Raw genomic sequence first — 15,408 nt, forward strand, 5'->3', positions numbered from 1 at the left:
TCTCGACCGTTTTTGACATATTCACAGGGTTGTGAAAACATCAACACAATCTAATTCCAGAACATTTTCTTCTCCTTTGAAAGAAACTCTGTATCCATTTATCCCATCTCTCCCCAGCCTGAAGCAGCCACCAGTCTACATTTTCTCTCTATAAATTTGTCTATTCTGGACATTTCATATAAATGGAATCATACAATCTCTGATCTTTTGTATATGGCTTCTTTCACCTAGCATAATGCATTCAGAGTGTAAACTGTAATTATATCAGATCTTCATTTCTTTTTATCAGTTAGTGGACATTAGGGTTGATTCTACTTTCTAATCATTACAAAAGATGCTGCTGTGAACATTTATGTACAAATATTTGCATGGACATATGCTTTAGCTTCTCTTGGAAGTCCCAAGAGTGGAACTACTGAGTGATATGGTAACTCTGTGGTGATCTTTTTGAGGAACTGTCAGTCCATTTTCCAAAGCTGTGGCACAATTTTACAACACCACAGCACTACAGGAAGATTTCACTTTCTCCACAGCCTCATCAGCAGTTGCTATTATTGGTCTTTTTGACTAAGACATCCTAAAGGTGGATAGTGGTATTTTTGACTTGCATTTCCCTTAGGACTAATGATGTTGAGCATATTTTCATATACTTATATTGGTAATTTCCATATCTTCTTTGGAAAAACGTCTACTCAGATCCTTTGCTAGGTTTTAAAACCAATTCTGTGTCTGTTGCAAGAGGTCTTTGAATATTCTGGATACAAGTCTTTTGTCAAATTCATTGTTTTTCCCTGCTCTGTGCATTATCTTTATGGTTTTTTGATAATATGATTGTAGTAGAAAGGTTTTAAATTTGGACATAGTCCAATGTATCCATTTTTCTCTTGCCAATTGTGTTTTCAATATTATATATAAAAACCATTCCTTCTTCCAAGATTTTGGAGAGCTAGTACTACATTTTCTTTGAGTTTTATAATTTTATCTTTATGTTTAGGTCTATGACCCTTTTTGAGTGAATTTTTTTGTGTAGAATGTCATTTTTCAATGGATGCTACTGAAAGCAGAACTTTTTATAGTTTAAAAAAGTACAAAATCTCTCTTTTTCTTTCTGTGATGTGATAAATTACAGTTCACTGAATATTCAAATAAAAAATACTGTGTCTTTTATGCAAATTAGTGAATCAATCTCTCTGATCAAATAAAAAGGAACTAGAGCAGTAAGTGTGATACACTACAACCCAGGATCAATTAAGATGAATTTAGGGTAAGTTTATGATAATATCCTCAGAGAACTAGACTCCAGTAAATCTGGTTTAGATTGAGTGTGTCCATTGGAAGATTATGTATTAACATGGCATGGCAACTTATTTTTGCTTTAAACACATGCACACGTGCACACACACATGCATGCATAAATACACACACGTGTGTGTTCCCATAGATAAGAAATCTCCAAGTTGGGCTGGGGATGCAACTCAGTGGTAGAGTGCTTGCCTACCATGCACAAGGACCTAGGTTTAATCTCCAGTATACAGAAGCCCCTGAGGTTCCCAAACAGCTGAAGGAGTGGATGCAGAATGAAATTTAACTTCTGGAAGTATATGTATCCATATGTATTTTACGTAACAGTTACTCTGTGAGTTTACCAGGTTAAACTGAAAGACCTCAACACAGTATTTCTTTTGCACCATATATTCATAGTGTTTAACTGGTTAGTCCATGTGTATATTTCAATCAGCCAGATGCAGATTGGTCTTCTTGGCATCTCGCTCATTTGCCTATTGGTAAAGAATCTGAACCACCCTACACCACTCAGCTCACTGGCTCAGCAGGTCCCAAGCAGCACAAATAAAGTTCTGCAGCAGAAACAGTCAAACACGAAAATGTTCTCCCATGGCTTTAGCATGCAGTGGTAGATTATGGAGGATCCTGCAGTCTCTCCAAGGTCCACATCCATCAGTGGCAACTGCCCCGGGAGGCCTCTTTCTGGGGTGGTCAGAGTCTGCACGGTAGTCTGGGGGAAATTAAGCAGTTGCCAAAGGCAGGTCCCCAGGATATCTGAGTCCTTTAAGTCTGAAGGGAACAAACCCCAAATCTGGCAAGACCATATCCACCGGACAGAGCCAGCTGAAGGTGAAGGAGCAAACGGTAGAGAGAGGCCAGTGCTTTTAGTTAGGCACGGGCGTCTGAAAGCAAAGCCTTGTCTCAACGCTCACTGTTACCAGTTTGTTCAGACTCCGGCATATCCTCCCAGCTAGCGTGGAGAGCTGCTCAGAGCAAATACCTCGGAGGATGGGTTCATCCACACTCCATCCCACCCAGCTTCAAGCTCATCTCCATCTTTCTCCTTTCACTAAGTCTTTGCTTAAAGTGTCTGGGTGGAGGCAGGGGTTCACTCTAAGGCTCCCAGTGGAAGTCTGAAACTGTGGCTTTTACTGAACCCTGTGCCTTTTCCTACACAGACAAACCCAGAATAAAGCTTAATTTATTAAATTGGGCACAGACAGATGTTAGCAATAATAATTAATATTAAAAAACAATGATACTGACGTGCTATAATAAAACTGCTGGCATCACTACTTTTGAGTTTTAAAGTTATTATTAAGTGAAAGCAGGTTAATTTGAATACAAGCGTTGTGATATCACAACTACGAATTTGAATACCTAGACAGCAACCAAAAGACTGATGGGTACGCAGTGTATATAGTGAAGATACTCGGGACAAAGAGATCTCACATTCCTGGTGAGATTGTGCGAGATTTCATCAGCCTACTCAGAACTATGTGCAATTTAAAAGTTACAAATGCTTATTTCTGGAATTTTCCATTTAATATTTTCAGCAGTTGACCATGGACATCTAAAGTTGTGGAAAGTGAAGCTACTTTTAAAGGGGGTGGGATTACTATAGTTTATTTCTCTTCCTCAAATACATCACTTGTATGACCTTTGAGGTGTTTCTCATGTTTTTCTCCACTCATATAAATCTTATCTGCTGTACAAGCCCAGTTCAATGTTCATAGTTATATCCTGGAGATTTATACTGGTCTCAGATCCTACAGCAGCAGAGTTAGGATTATGACTTTGTCAGTTGATGATCTGACTTATGGTTTGTTTGTCTCTTTATACACATTATACATGTATATGTCTCTTTATATGTAGTACATATATCATATATATTTTAGTTTTTCAACTATATTACAGGGCAAAATTTATACCTCAACTCTCTCAGTAGTGGCATATTGCTATACTGGTGCTTAAAATATGCTAACTTAGCTCTAGTCATAACACTTTAAGAATAGTAGGAATTATAAATATACGGAACCTCTTACTGCAGGCCAAATACCAGAATATCTCAATTCTCCCAAAATGCCCTACACAAAGTAGTGAGAAATTAATTTATGCGAGTCAGCGAAGAATGGCGTAAGAGTGTGCCTGAGCTACTGCTAAAGTTCACGCTCACTACTGGCACACCACAGTGCCTTCTGAAACATGGATTGCGATTATGAAAGGGTAGGAGCTGGTGAATCCCTCGCTCCAACCTCTGCTACCTTGTTGCTTTGTCCAACTCTAATATAATTGATCGTGTGTCTTTCTTACCACACTGAGTTCAAGCACAGAATCTTATATTTTCATGTAAGTGTGGAACACACACTTGTATTCAGTAACTTTACTTAGCTGTTGGGTGATTTTGGAGAAGTTTTTTAACTTCTGTGTTGGTTTAGTTCCTTATCTGTAAAATGACAATGAAAACAGCTTCTACCTTAGGTAATAGAACAGCCTTTAAGATCTTGTTTATTCGTTTTTATGTAAGGTATAAACATACTTTCTTTATTTTTGTCTAAGAATATGTTAGATGTAGTTCATGGAACATTAAAAATTGCTGGTTATTTAGAAAGTTTCTGAAATTGAAATGCATAATTGAAAAACGTGATGTCCCACAAGACCACATACATGCCACCAACTCCACTGCACACAAGGCCATTTATTTATTAAAGCAACCCAAAACCAAATAAATGCCTTGGTTTCAGAAGTTTTTATAGTTGAGACCCTCTAACATAATGACTTCACTCAAGTCAACTACTTTAAGCTCTTACATAGGAAGTCTCCATTTATACTACTTAGCCTTTTTATTTTTAAAATTAGTACATGTCTGTGACTCACAACGAATACATTACTTGTGGGGCATCAGTCCATAAACATATTGCATCTTGATCCTTTTTATTTTGTTTTCCCCTTCTCCTTCCGCTTGTCTCCCCCACCCCACACCCCCTTCCCATCTCTTTGTTTCTATCCTCTACCTTTTGTTTTGCTTTTGAAATTATTTATAATTTGGGTTTCCTCATGTCTATTACTTTTAAGCATTGACTGAATTAAATTATTCTTCACTTTTGGACAATCTTGACTTCATGCCTATAGTCTTGAAGCAGTAGAAGTAGGAGAAAATATCTTAGTTTAGTTTAACTTAATCCAAGACTTTTGTTTTCTAATTGGGGAAGATAAACTATTTTCTTACAGTCTTCACTAGTTATTCATTCTACATATCCTGAAAAAGGATCTGAGATAATTTTTAGATATAAGACAAGAGGACAGAAAATAAGATTTTAACAGTGGCTGGACTGGCCGCAAATATTGCTCTGGGTGTCCAAGTGGCAAAATCAGGAAGCAATCGTTACAAAATCAGACAGGCCCTTGAGCTGCACTGTTATCACTTAGGTAAAACACTGAGCTTCCACTGTGGGCTGAGAACAATGCACATCCCTAGAAGCGAGCAACTGATTCCCAGCCTCACCTTTCTTCTGTGCCTCCCAAGTCAGCTTTGCACTGCATATGAAAAAAGATTAAAGCAAAACACCCCTCTCGTTTCTGCCAATTCCTCTTTGTTCAGAAATGGTCATTCTGTTACGAGATTCTTGCCCATCTTGTTATTCTCATCCCACCTCTGTGTCTCATCACTTCAGCCACCATCCAAGAGGGTAGGAAACAACACATCTGCATTTGGGTCCTAATCCATGGATCTGACCAAGCTAAGGCAGTTAAAAAAAAATCATATCTATACTGAACATAAACAGATGCTATTGTCATTATCCCCTAAATAATATATCCATTACTTTTACACCATTTATACTATACTAGGGATTCTAAGTAATCTAGATATGATTCAAGGTATATGCATAGGGAGGATTGCACAGGTTATACTAAAGCCTCTCATGTAAAGGACTTGATCAAGCTTTTGTGGACTTTGGAACCAAAAGGATGTTTAGAACCAACATCTCCCATGGACAACGAGGGATACTGTACTCATTTTTACACTGTCCCTTGAACAACAATTGTCAAAAAGTGTTCAACAAAGAGGACAATAAAGTGAAAAGTAGCAATACTGTTGTGTACCCGTATTATCTATCTCTAAGCCCAGGACTGAACAACTGTGACTATGCAATCAGGTTTAACCTACAGTGCTGCAGGCCTCTATAGGTATGTGGAAAATACTTGCCTTACTTTCAAGAGAAATTTCCAGGGAATGTATTTTCATTTGTTTGGTTGGTCCAAATGTTTGAAATAAAACTTCCCAACACCATTCCAGCACTTACCACAACGGAGGAGCTCGTCATTGGAGCAGTTATGCTTTGCACACGCGGGCTCACCAAGGGCTGAGTATTCACAGGGCTCCATCCAGTTTCCTGGTTGATCTTCTGCAAAGCAGCCCGAGTTCAAACCCTCTTTCCTTCCTCTGATGCTGTAAACTTTCCCCTATAGTTTTCCTTTCCTTACCATTGCCTGCACCATTTCTGAGGATGGTGCCAGCTGTGAAGCACCTCTCAGTGAATCCTGATGAGGAAATTTGACAACTGTATTTGTGACTGTTGTATTTGTGTGTGTTGAATGTGACAACTGCATTTGTGACTGTGGAGTCACATTTGTGCTAATGATTTGAAAGCTAGACCTCTTCAATAAGCAGTAGTTAACCTGATACCCTGTTGAAATGAATGCAAAGATCTATGTTCCACTGGAATTCAGAAAGAAGCTAAAGGCACCCTCCTTACAGTCTTTACCTCACAAGAATCAGGTCACACCTGTAAAGCGCTTTCAACAGTGCACATTCCTGAGTGCATGAGAGACAAGCTGCTCCTGCCCACAGCATCTTATGTGCTGGGAAAGGAGCTGGGCTGTCATTTTTCGGAGGCCCAGACACCCATACAAAAGACAGTCATTGGGAAGGACGCCTGTAAGTACAATTTCTAGGACAGCCTCAACCACTCTGCACAGGACAGGAACTGCTTTGGAATCTCCCTGAGGCTTTTCCAGATCATTCCCTGGGTATCTCCAACTCCTCAGTCCAAATCTTAACACTATGGTCCCCTCCTGAAAGGGGATGTGTTTCTGTAGTGCAGAACCACTACAAAGAGACGTGCTGTTGAGGAGAGTGTGTTTTGCTTGTGAGCTAGCAGGTGAAAACAAAAAAAGAAAAAAAAAAGTTGACAGCCATGGTTGCCTAGGGCAACAGACCGCATATTGCCGGATGTGGGTGTTAGGCAACTTGCTTTGCCATTTATTTCCAGTTATTTTTTAGATCCTGTTACTATGAAGCAGCATCCATGAACTGTAAAGTAGCAGGATGTTGGTGGAGAGAAAGGGATAAAAATAAAAATAAGCAGTGATGATTTGAGGTTGTTTTTATGGCTAGAGACTTAATAAAGCACTTTAGGAGTAGGCTTAAATCTGAATTAACATCAAGTGACAAGGACAGGGCCCTATCAAGAGCAAACACCATTCCTTTCTTTTTCCCTTTAGCTTACTTCAAAATTCACTGAATTTTCTCCATTCAGGTGAGCAGCTAACACAGAGCGTTGGACACAATAGTGCGCATTTATCTAAAGCTGCACTGTCAACCTGCAGCCCCTTGCCACACAACTACTCAGCCCTGGAACTACGGCCAGTCCACACTGAGATGCGCTGTACAAAAGTACAGCTGGGTGTGGTGGCGCACACCTGCAATTCCAGCACTCTGGAGGCTGAGGCAGGAGGATCATTGTGAGTTTGAGATCAGCCTGGGCTAGAAAGTGAGCTCAAGACCAGCAAGACCCTGTCTCAAAAAGACCAAAAAAAAAAAAAAAAAAAAAAAATCCCCAAAGTACAAAATACTGTACAGAGGTACACTGAATTTGAGAAAAATAGCTCATTAATAATTTTAGTATTCAATTTCAAATAGTATTCATTAGATGACAAAATTTGAATCTGTCATTAAAATATATGGACAAAATTTATGCCCCTTGTTTCTTTTTGCCATTCCTAATGTGGCTTCCAGAAAAATTGCATTTCTGTTGAACTGCAGTGGGATCGAGATTCTTGTGGCTTCCAGAAAAATTGCATTTCTGTTGAACTGCAGTGGGATCCAGTTCTGTTATGACGACTGCCTCAGCCTTTGACTCAAAGCTGATGGGGCGTGGGGACTGTGTCCCATGAGTGCAGTCTGAATATTACTCACCAAGGGCTAGGTCAGAGTTTCCCCATTTCCTTTCCCACTGTATTTTATACTTCAGCACCGCCAAGCTGTCCTCTACCCGTGGTGTTTGGGTGGTCTCCTTCTTCCTTACCCTACAAAGTGCCTCTTGGTTACTCCCAGTGAATGTCTTCTCTGTCATCACTGCCTTTGCTATATTATTTCTGTACCAATCACTGTGTATTGTGCACTCTGATGTGTTTATTTGTAGGCCAGTCCCTCCTGCTAGACAGGAAGCTTCTTAAGATGAGACATTATATCTTATTTTATTTTATTTTATTTTACATTCCACTCTGACTGACATGTGGATGGCCCTCAATAGTTGTGCATTGAAAATGGAAGGAAAAACAAAGCTCCAGTGATGCAACTGTGAGCAGATTTTGGCCCAGTGAGAGTATGTTTAAGGAGTATCTCCTACTCTGTAACCTGGGCTGTGAGGACAGTGAGCATAATGAGCTACCTCGGAGTTCCAGTTTCCTTGTTCAACAAGAGTTTTAAGCCTTCTTTTTACCATACTGCACCACCTTTATCCACACTTATGGACCAAGAAACTTCATTTCTGTTTGTTGCTGATGACAGGGAAAATATACTGCCACAGAATTCTAAAGACACTGAGATTAGGAGGTTGAGGCAAGAGGATCACCTCAAGCCAGACTAGGCTACAAAGTCAGTTGAAGGTTGGCCTAAACTGCATGGTGAAACTACGTCTCAAAAAAAAAAAAAAAAAAAAAAAAAAAAAAAAAAAAAAAAAAAAAAAAAAAAAAAAAAAAAAAAAAAAAAAAAAGACACTGAGAAACAGTCCTTGGTTTGCTAAGCGTTATCCTTTACAGAACTGAATCAGAAGGAGGTCATAAAATAATGAGGCTGGGCATAGGATTCAGGGGTAGAATATCCTCTCCCCCAAACCGAATCAGTTCACTGGCTCATCTATTAATTGTGAATCTTCTTCACAGAAATAAATGAGTTTGTTATTTCTAAAAATGCAATAGCCTTAGATAAACTTAATTAGTAAGTAACTGATAATGCACTGGAATATGATGTGAAATTACCTGAAAAAATATTTTGTGAGATCACCTGCCTCTGTCTGCCCTGCTACATCCATGGTGACTAAGTCATTCTTTTCTTTATGATACGAAATTCAAACAATGCTCTTGAAGACTGGAATGGGCTCTGCGAAAAATATAGTTTACAAAATGGTAATCAGTGGCTTTTAGCAGCATCTCACCAAATTTAGTTTATCATAATTACACCTCCTTGATACCTATTCATAACCAAGTGAAATGTCTGTTGTTTTGGTCTCTGTCAGGAGCTACTTCCTAACCACTTTATCTTTCCAAAGATCTTACCAGTGACCAGTATCATCTGACATGCAGCAGCAGCTCCTAGAATCTTCTGTTTTTTAGTGCTGAGGATGGGACCCAGGGCCTCATGCATGTTAGGCCTGTACCACTGCTCCTACTCCCAGCCCTTCTCGTGAGTTTTTAGCTCTAACACTTGAATCGATTTGAAATACAGCTGTGTAATAAGGAAGCTTCTATCTCTTCCAAGTCTAGTCTTAGATTTTGAAAACAGAAACATCTTTCACCTCTGGGCACAAAAAGTTTTTTGTGGAAAAGCCCTCTCACCTGCCTCTGGCAGAATCTTGATTTTAAGCTACATAGTCAGAGAAGGCTCAAGATCATACGATGTCCAATTTACTGGTTAAGAATTTATGCAAGAATGTGGGGTATAGTGGTATTCATTTCTTGCCTTTCCATTTATTAAAAGTAATTTTCATCGTTAATAATTACAGAAGAGGAATATTATTGATTAGCTAACTATATCTTCTATTAGCTACATAATACATAATAATTAGCTCATTAACAATTCCCCAAACTTTCAAAGAAATGTTTAGGCTCTAGGGTCCCAAACATCTGAGTTTCTCTCCTCTTTCTTAAGAAGTGTAATCTCTGGGAAATTTCTTCAACTCTTTAAACTGTTTAATTTGTAAAACAGGAATAATAACAGCGTCTTCCTAAGGCACTGCTTGGGCTGACTGTAGCTGTACATATCATAAGGATATCATCACTATCTGATGCTTCGTATACACATCTACAACGGAAGTCAAGTCATCCCGCTCCAGCTTCCCACTGCAGCTGATAGTAATTCCACCCTTCCAATCGCTCAGGCCAAAACCTCTGTAGTCATCTCTCACACCCCACATCCACTGTGTCAGAAAATCCTGTTGACACTAGCTTCAAAATTTGTGTTCTCCTTCCATCCCTGCTCCCTCATGCTGTGCTTAAGCAGTCAGATGAGGCTTTTAAACACAATATACTGAATCCCGCCATTCCTTTCCTTAGGATCCTGCCAGGCTCCTTTGCAGTGGCCCAAAGGCCTTTTGATCTGCCATCTCCTGGCCTCTGCTGCCCACTACTCCATCCATTCCTTGAGGCCTTGCTCCTTTACTTCCAGCCACGAGGGCCTTGTTCCACAATTGCACCAGCATGCTGGCCCTGCTCTTCCTGTGTGCGGCACACTGCTCCTCCCAAGAGCCTCTTGGTTAACTCTGCCACCTTCTTCAAACACTGCTGCGAGCTTAGCCTGCCCACCTTACTTCATACTGTGACTTTACCTTGCTCAACTTTGTCTTTTCCACTTCCTAACACCCACACCATTTCCTTGTTTATTGTGCTCATCGACTGTCATCTGTCTGCACCGGAGGATATAAACCCCACAAATGCAGAGATCTTTGACTCTTCTGTTCACTGATGGGTCCAAAGCACCCAGACTGGTACATAGTAAATGTTTTTGATGGCAAATGACTGACTTGTCTTCAAAGTGGAAATATTTTTGTTTAAAATGGTTGGACTGCAAACAGCTAGAATTTTGGATTGAAAATGGTTTACTTGTATTTAAAGTAGAAATCTAAGTAGTATGAAAAACTTAGCGGTTTCTAAGTTATATATCCTCATATAGTTATTCTTGCTATTTCTGTGGCACTTATTCTTAACCACTTCTAATGCACTTGTATTTATGCTAAATTAGCTTGGCCCTCTCTGACCACACCTAGAGTTAGTGGGGATCTTAATCCCCCTTCCAAGGGGCAATGTCCTCTGCTCCCCAGCTTGACATCATCTGTTTGCAAATGTGTGGGCATGTTTCCGAAGTGCTTTAAAAATTAGAATTTTCAGGAAATCATTACCTTTAGAGTGAAAATAAGGGAATGTTACTAGAAGATCAAGCCATATGTTGGTAATATCCTACTTAGGTTGGGTGACAGGTACTCAGACTGGTTTTATTACTATTCATTGTAACTGGTTATATGTTTACTCATCTATATCTGTATCACACACCATCTTTTCTATGTATAAAATATTTCACAATAAAAGTGGAGGAAAAATAAATCTACTCATAGCTCAGCTGCTTATCATCACTTTTTACTTCTCTCCAGTTTTATTTGAGGAAGCTCTGTGGGTATAAATCTTCTGGCTGGTTTGTGGAAACATAATTGCTGTGTGATAAAACCTTTACCCACCATCCCAGCCCACAGGCACCTCACAGGTGAACCTGTGGCTGGAGGCCCAATCAGAAAAATTGTCATCACTAGGGGCTGGGGATTTAGCTCAGCGGCAAAGCACCTGCCTGGCAAGCGCAAGGTCTTGAGTTTGATTCCTGGTACCGGAAGAAAAGACAAAAAAAAAAAAAAAAAAAAAAAAAAATTGTCATCACAACTAGAAAAAAAATTAGACTTACTACTCTGTTGATTTAACCAATGTTGCAGGCTGTCAGGACAGGTTAGAATATGATAAAGATAAAAACGAAAACAGGGTTGTGGCCACTGGGCCACGGCAAGTTATTTTTTCAAAAGGCCCATAGAAAGGGAACACTATCAATGCCGTTGACCATATCTTGTCCTCTTGCCATGGCAAGCCAAGTTCTTAGCTTAATTACCTTCTGTTTGTCTTCCTTTCCTGACCTCGAGGGGGTGTAGGGACCCGCAGGTGCTGAAGTACCTCACCAGCACACTCTAGTCACATGTAGAACTGTTAACTCCTGAGTTTTTCTTCCCCCTTTCTAAACTGTAAATTCCCTGAGAAAAGGGAATTTGTTCACCCTGTGTATGCTAGCCCCTGGTATAGCACTCTGGTGCTCCTTTCAGACGGGCCCGGTTTCAACTTCAGCTCTGCATTTACTCCCTCGGTAAGTTTCTTAACCTCTCTGTGCTTTTATTTCCTCAGTGTAAAAGGGGAACAATAATAGTATGAACCAAGATGTGAGGATCAGTAAAACTACACATTTGCATTACTTAGCTCAGCAGCTGCTATAGCATATAGGTTGAGAATCCCTAACCTGAACACCCCGAACCCAAAATACTCCAAAATCTGAAATGTTTTTGAGTGCCAACATGACATCACAAATGAAAAATTCAACACCTGACTTATGGGTTCCAGTTAAAACACAGACACACAACATAGCTTATTCAGCATTCCCAGTGGAAAAAAGATCCATTGGGTGCTTTTAGTTACATATGCTAAATTTGCTTCATTCACAAAACTGTTAAAATATTCTATAAGATTACCCTTGGTCTATGTGTCTAAAGTATACATGAAACCTAAGTGAATTCTGTGTTTAGACTTGGGTACTTCCATATATCTCATTATAGATATGTATGCAATTATGCCAAAATCTGAATAAAAATCCAAAATCTAAACATTTCTAGTCCCAAGCAGTTTGGATAAAGGTACGGAATCCTCATAGGCTAAAGAAACATTGTAACAATAATGAGTTATTATTACCATACGGTGAGCAAAGATGAGGTAACCACGGAGAAAGAAGAGAAGTCTTATAAGAAGGCCGACTATGATTAAGTCCCCAGTCAGTGTGCAGGGAGTGTTTGGAAAAGTGGTCTGAATTCAAACTGCAGGACAGGCTGAGAAGGCAGGGTGCTGCAGTGTCACAGGTGTTCCCTGCCTCAGGAGGAGGTCAGCAGGCCAGTGGGATCTTGGGATCTTGGGGGTTGAGGTACATGAACAGGACTCACCAGAAATGAAACTGAAATATTCTGAACAACTAGCAAACTTAGTCTGACTCCTAACGGTGGCACCATTTAGAATTTGGTGAGCCCGTGGGGATATGCGGGGAGTGCCGTCCTCTGGGTCCTAGATGGCATCGCCGGGTCCTACGCTGCCAGGTCCAGCTCAGTCCAGTCTCCTACACTGGTGTTGGGGACCCACACCTTCCCTTACTGTTGCTCTTCTGTCTCCTCTGGGCAGACGGAAGTGCTACTTTTCTGGATATACAGCAGTTTCCCCTGAAGGCATGTTTCTCGTGATAATTATAACTATACATATTAATATCACTATGCAACCAGAGTCCCTACCTAATACCTTTTTTTTTTTTTTGGTACCTGGAATCAAACTCTGGACCTTGGGCTTACCAGGCAAGCACTGTACCACTGAGCTATATCCCTGGCTCCCTAATACCTTTTAATTGTAAAATCTGGTGTTTGTTTTATACCTGAATTTATATAATAAATGCTTAGTTCTAGGGCTGGGGTAAGTGCAAGCTCAGTGGCATAGCACCTGCCTGGCAACCGCAAGCTCATGAGTTCGATTCCCTGTACCAAAAAAAAAAGAAAGCTTAGTCCTTGAGTTACACACCAATTAGAATGACAGTACTGAGAGAAAACAGATTTTCATACTAAAAAGATTAATTATGTTAAGAATTATTTTATTTGGTTCTGCATTTTCCTATTTTGTGAATTCTTACAATGATCCTGTTGTTTATAAAACAAATTCATGAGGTGCCAGAAAATTGTGAGGATTTCAGTCTTATGGACTAATTTATTCTAAAATTTGTGGACTCACTCGGAGGCTTTTGGTATAAAAATAAGTAAAATGAATTTGAAAAGGATTAGAAGAAAGTGAAAATACTAATGCTTGTTAAAAGGAGCATTGGCCTGGGATAGAGTTCAGTGGCACAAGTGTCTGCCTGGCAAGCACAAGGTCCTGAGTTCAAGTCCCGATACCAAAAAAAACAGAGCATGGTTTACTGAAAATTCAAAGTAGCATATTCACAATAGCACAGACATTTACGACAATTAACTTCATAAATAGCTTATTCTAATAATATGGAAATATCTATAACTTTTAAATTATGAGTGACATTAGGCAAAACATGTAGCGGGAAACCTACACTGTCAGGATGTAAAAATACAAAACATTTAATGGATGCTATATAGCCTGGTAAGTATTATGTGTCAGATTTAAAGTAACAGATTTCAAAGTTATATTTCTTTAAAAAATATCAGTCGAGCAATTCTGGAATATAACATGTGGGCTATTCTCTATCTATTTTTCAAGTTGTCATCTCCCTTATAGGTCTGAAATTTACAACTGACTCTACTTTAAAAGGAACTTCTCAGAAGCAAAAGCCCTCAGCTGTGCACTCGCGGTAGCCCACACCTGTAATACCAGAACTTGGAAGGCTGAGTCAGGAGGACTGCTGTGAGTTCAAAACTAGCCTGAGCTACATAGCTAGACCCTATCTCAAAAAAACCAAATCAAACCAAACTAAACCAAAAACAAACAAATAAAAAAAACCAAAGAGGAGGGGGTGAAACGCCTCAAAACACTCAAAATTATTTATATTTTAGAATTTAAGAAAATCTGTTAGCTTTTTTTGTGTGTGTGTGTGTGTGTGTGTGTGTGCTTAGGATTGAACCCACAGCCTTGTACATGCCAGGCAAGTACTCTGGGACTAATTTACAACACCCGACTCGGGTCACCCCTTGTTATTTTCTCCATTAGTACCTAACACAGCCCAATACTCTCGCTTTACTGATAAATTTCCGGGGTCCAGAGACGTTAAACAACATAATCAAGGCCATCCGTGTCTAGTTAGTGGAAGACACGGAACTAGAACACGAGCCTCTCAAACTCTCAGAAAAGACACAAATCTTAGTTAAGGATGTAAAAATGAGTAAGTATTAACACTGTGAGGATGGTATGTTCCTTTCACAAGGAGGGAGCAGACCGGAAGTACCCCGGAAGCCGGTAAGGGGATTTCTGGGCAGAACCTTGCTTGGGAGCCAGCCGCTGTGCAGCCATGTGGTACCACTGCATGTCAGCGACCTCCGCGGAGAGCAGCGCTCTGGGTTTGCTCTTAAGGTTTCCTTTCTGAAATTTCCATTTGGAGTATGAGATTTTGAAATGACTAAAGTACTCTTGCCTTTGTTTAAACTGCCGCATCCCGCCAGAAATCCCATCTCGCACTGTAACACACGCATATACCTTTTCTCCGTGTAACTATCCCGTTACTCCACCTCTACGTCTCTAACCATCTCATTAAATGCCTTTTTGAACCGCAGTCCTCTGCGTAGTTCTAGGAAACACCACGTTTGGCTTCCCCAGAAAGACACAGAGAGGAGCACAGAGCAGGGTGTTTCGCTGGATCCCGGGTCCAGATTCCCAGGGATAGAAGGACCCTGGTCAGGCTTTCATGCTACTAAAGGCCCTCTGCCTCTTCGTCCCAAGCTAAATTACAATATCTGTGTCCAGTGTCCAAATTTACCTTCCTCATACTTTAAAATGAACAAGAGAAAATTTAGGAGGAAATGTTATTTTTAAAAAGAAGAAGCAGTGGTCTGCAAGTTTTAAAGGAAGGAAGCGCTGTCAGATGTCAAATTCTCACACTGTTCGCCTTCAACCTCACAGTGCCCTGAAATGCCGCCGGGAGCCCTCGGAACCGGCCCGTGGGGACACCGCGGGGCCCGCTGGACCCCGGGGCTCCAATGGGACCTGCTGGACCGGGCAGGAAACGGGTCCCACGGGTGCCACAGAACGCGGGCGGTCGAGACGAGCCCCGAGCCCCGCGCGCAGCGAGCCGGGCGGAGCGCCCAGGGGACCGGGATCCCGGGGGCGGGCTCC

The 15,408-nt window shown here is 40.5% G+C and overlaps 1 protein-coding gene across 1 annotated transcript in view; it reads right to left on the reverse strand.

The window, feature by feature from the left end:
- The window catches only part of Apbb1ip (amyloid beta (A4) precursor protein-binding, family B, member 1 interacting protein), a gene marked incomplete at its 3' end in the record, with an annotated part of 98,539 nt that overhangs the window by 82,731 nt on the left and 400 nt on the right, over positions 1 to 15,408 (reverse strand).

The sequence above is a fragment of the Chinchilla lanigera genome, unplaced genomic scaffold (assembly GCF_000276665.1).
Source record: "Chinchilla lanigera isolate Chin_1 unplaced genomic scaffold, ChiLan1.0 scaffold00028, whole genome shotgun sequence".
Taxonomy (NCBI): Eukaryota; Metazoa; Chordata; class Mammalia; order Rodentia; family Chinchillidae; genus Chinchilla; species Chinchilla lanigera.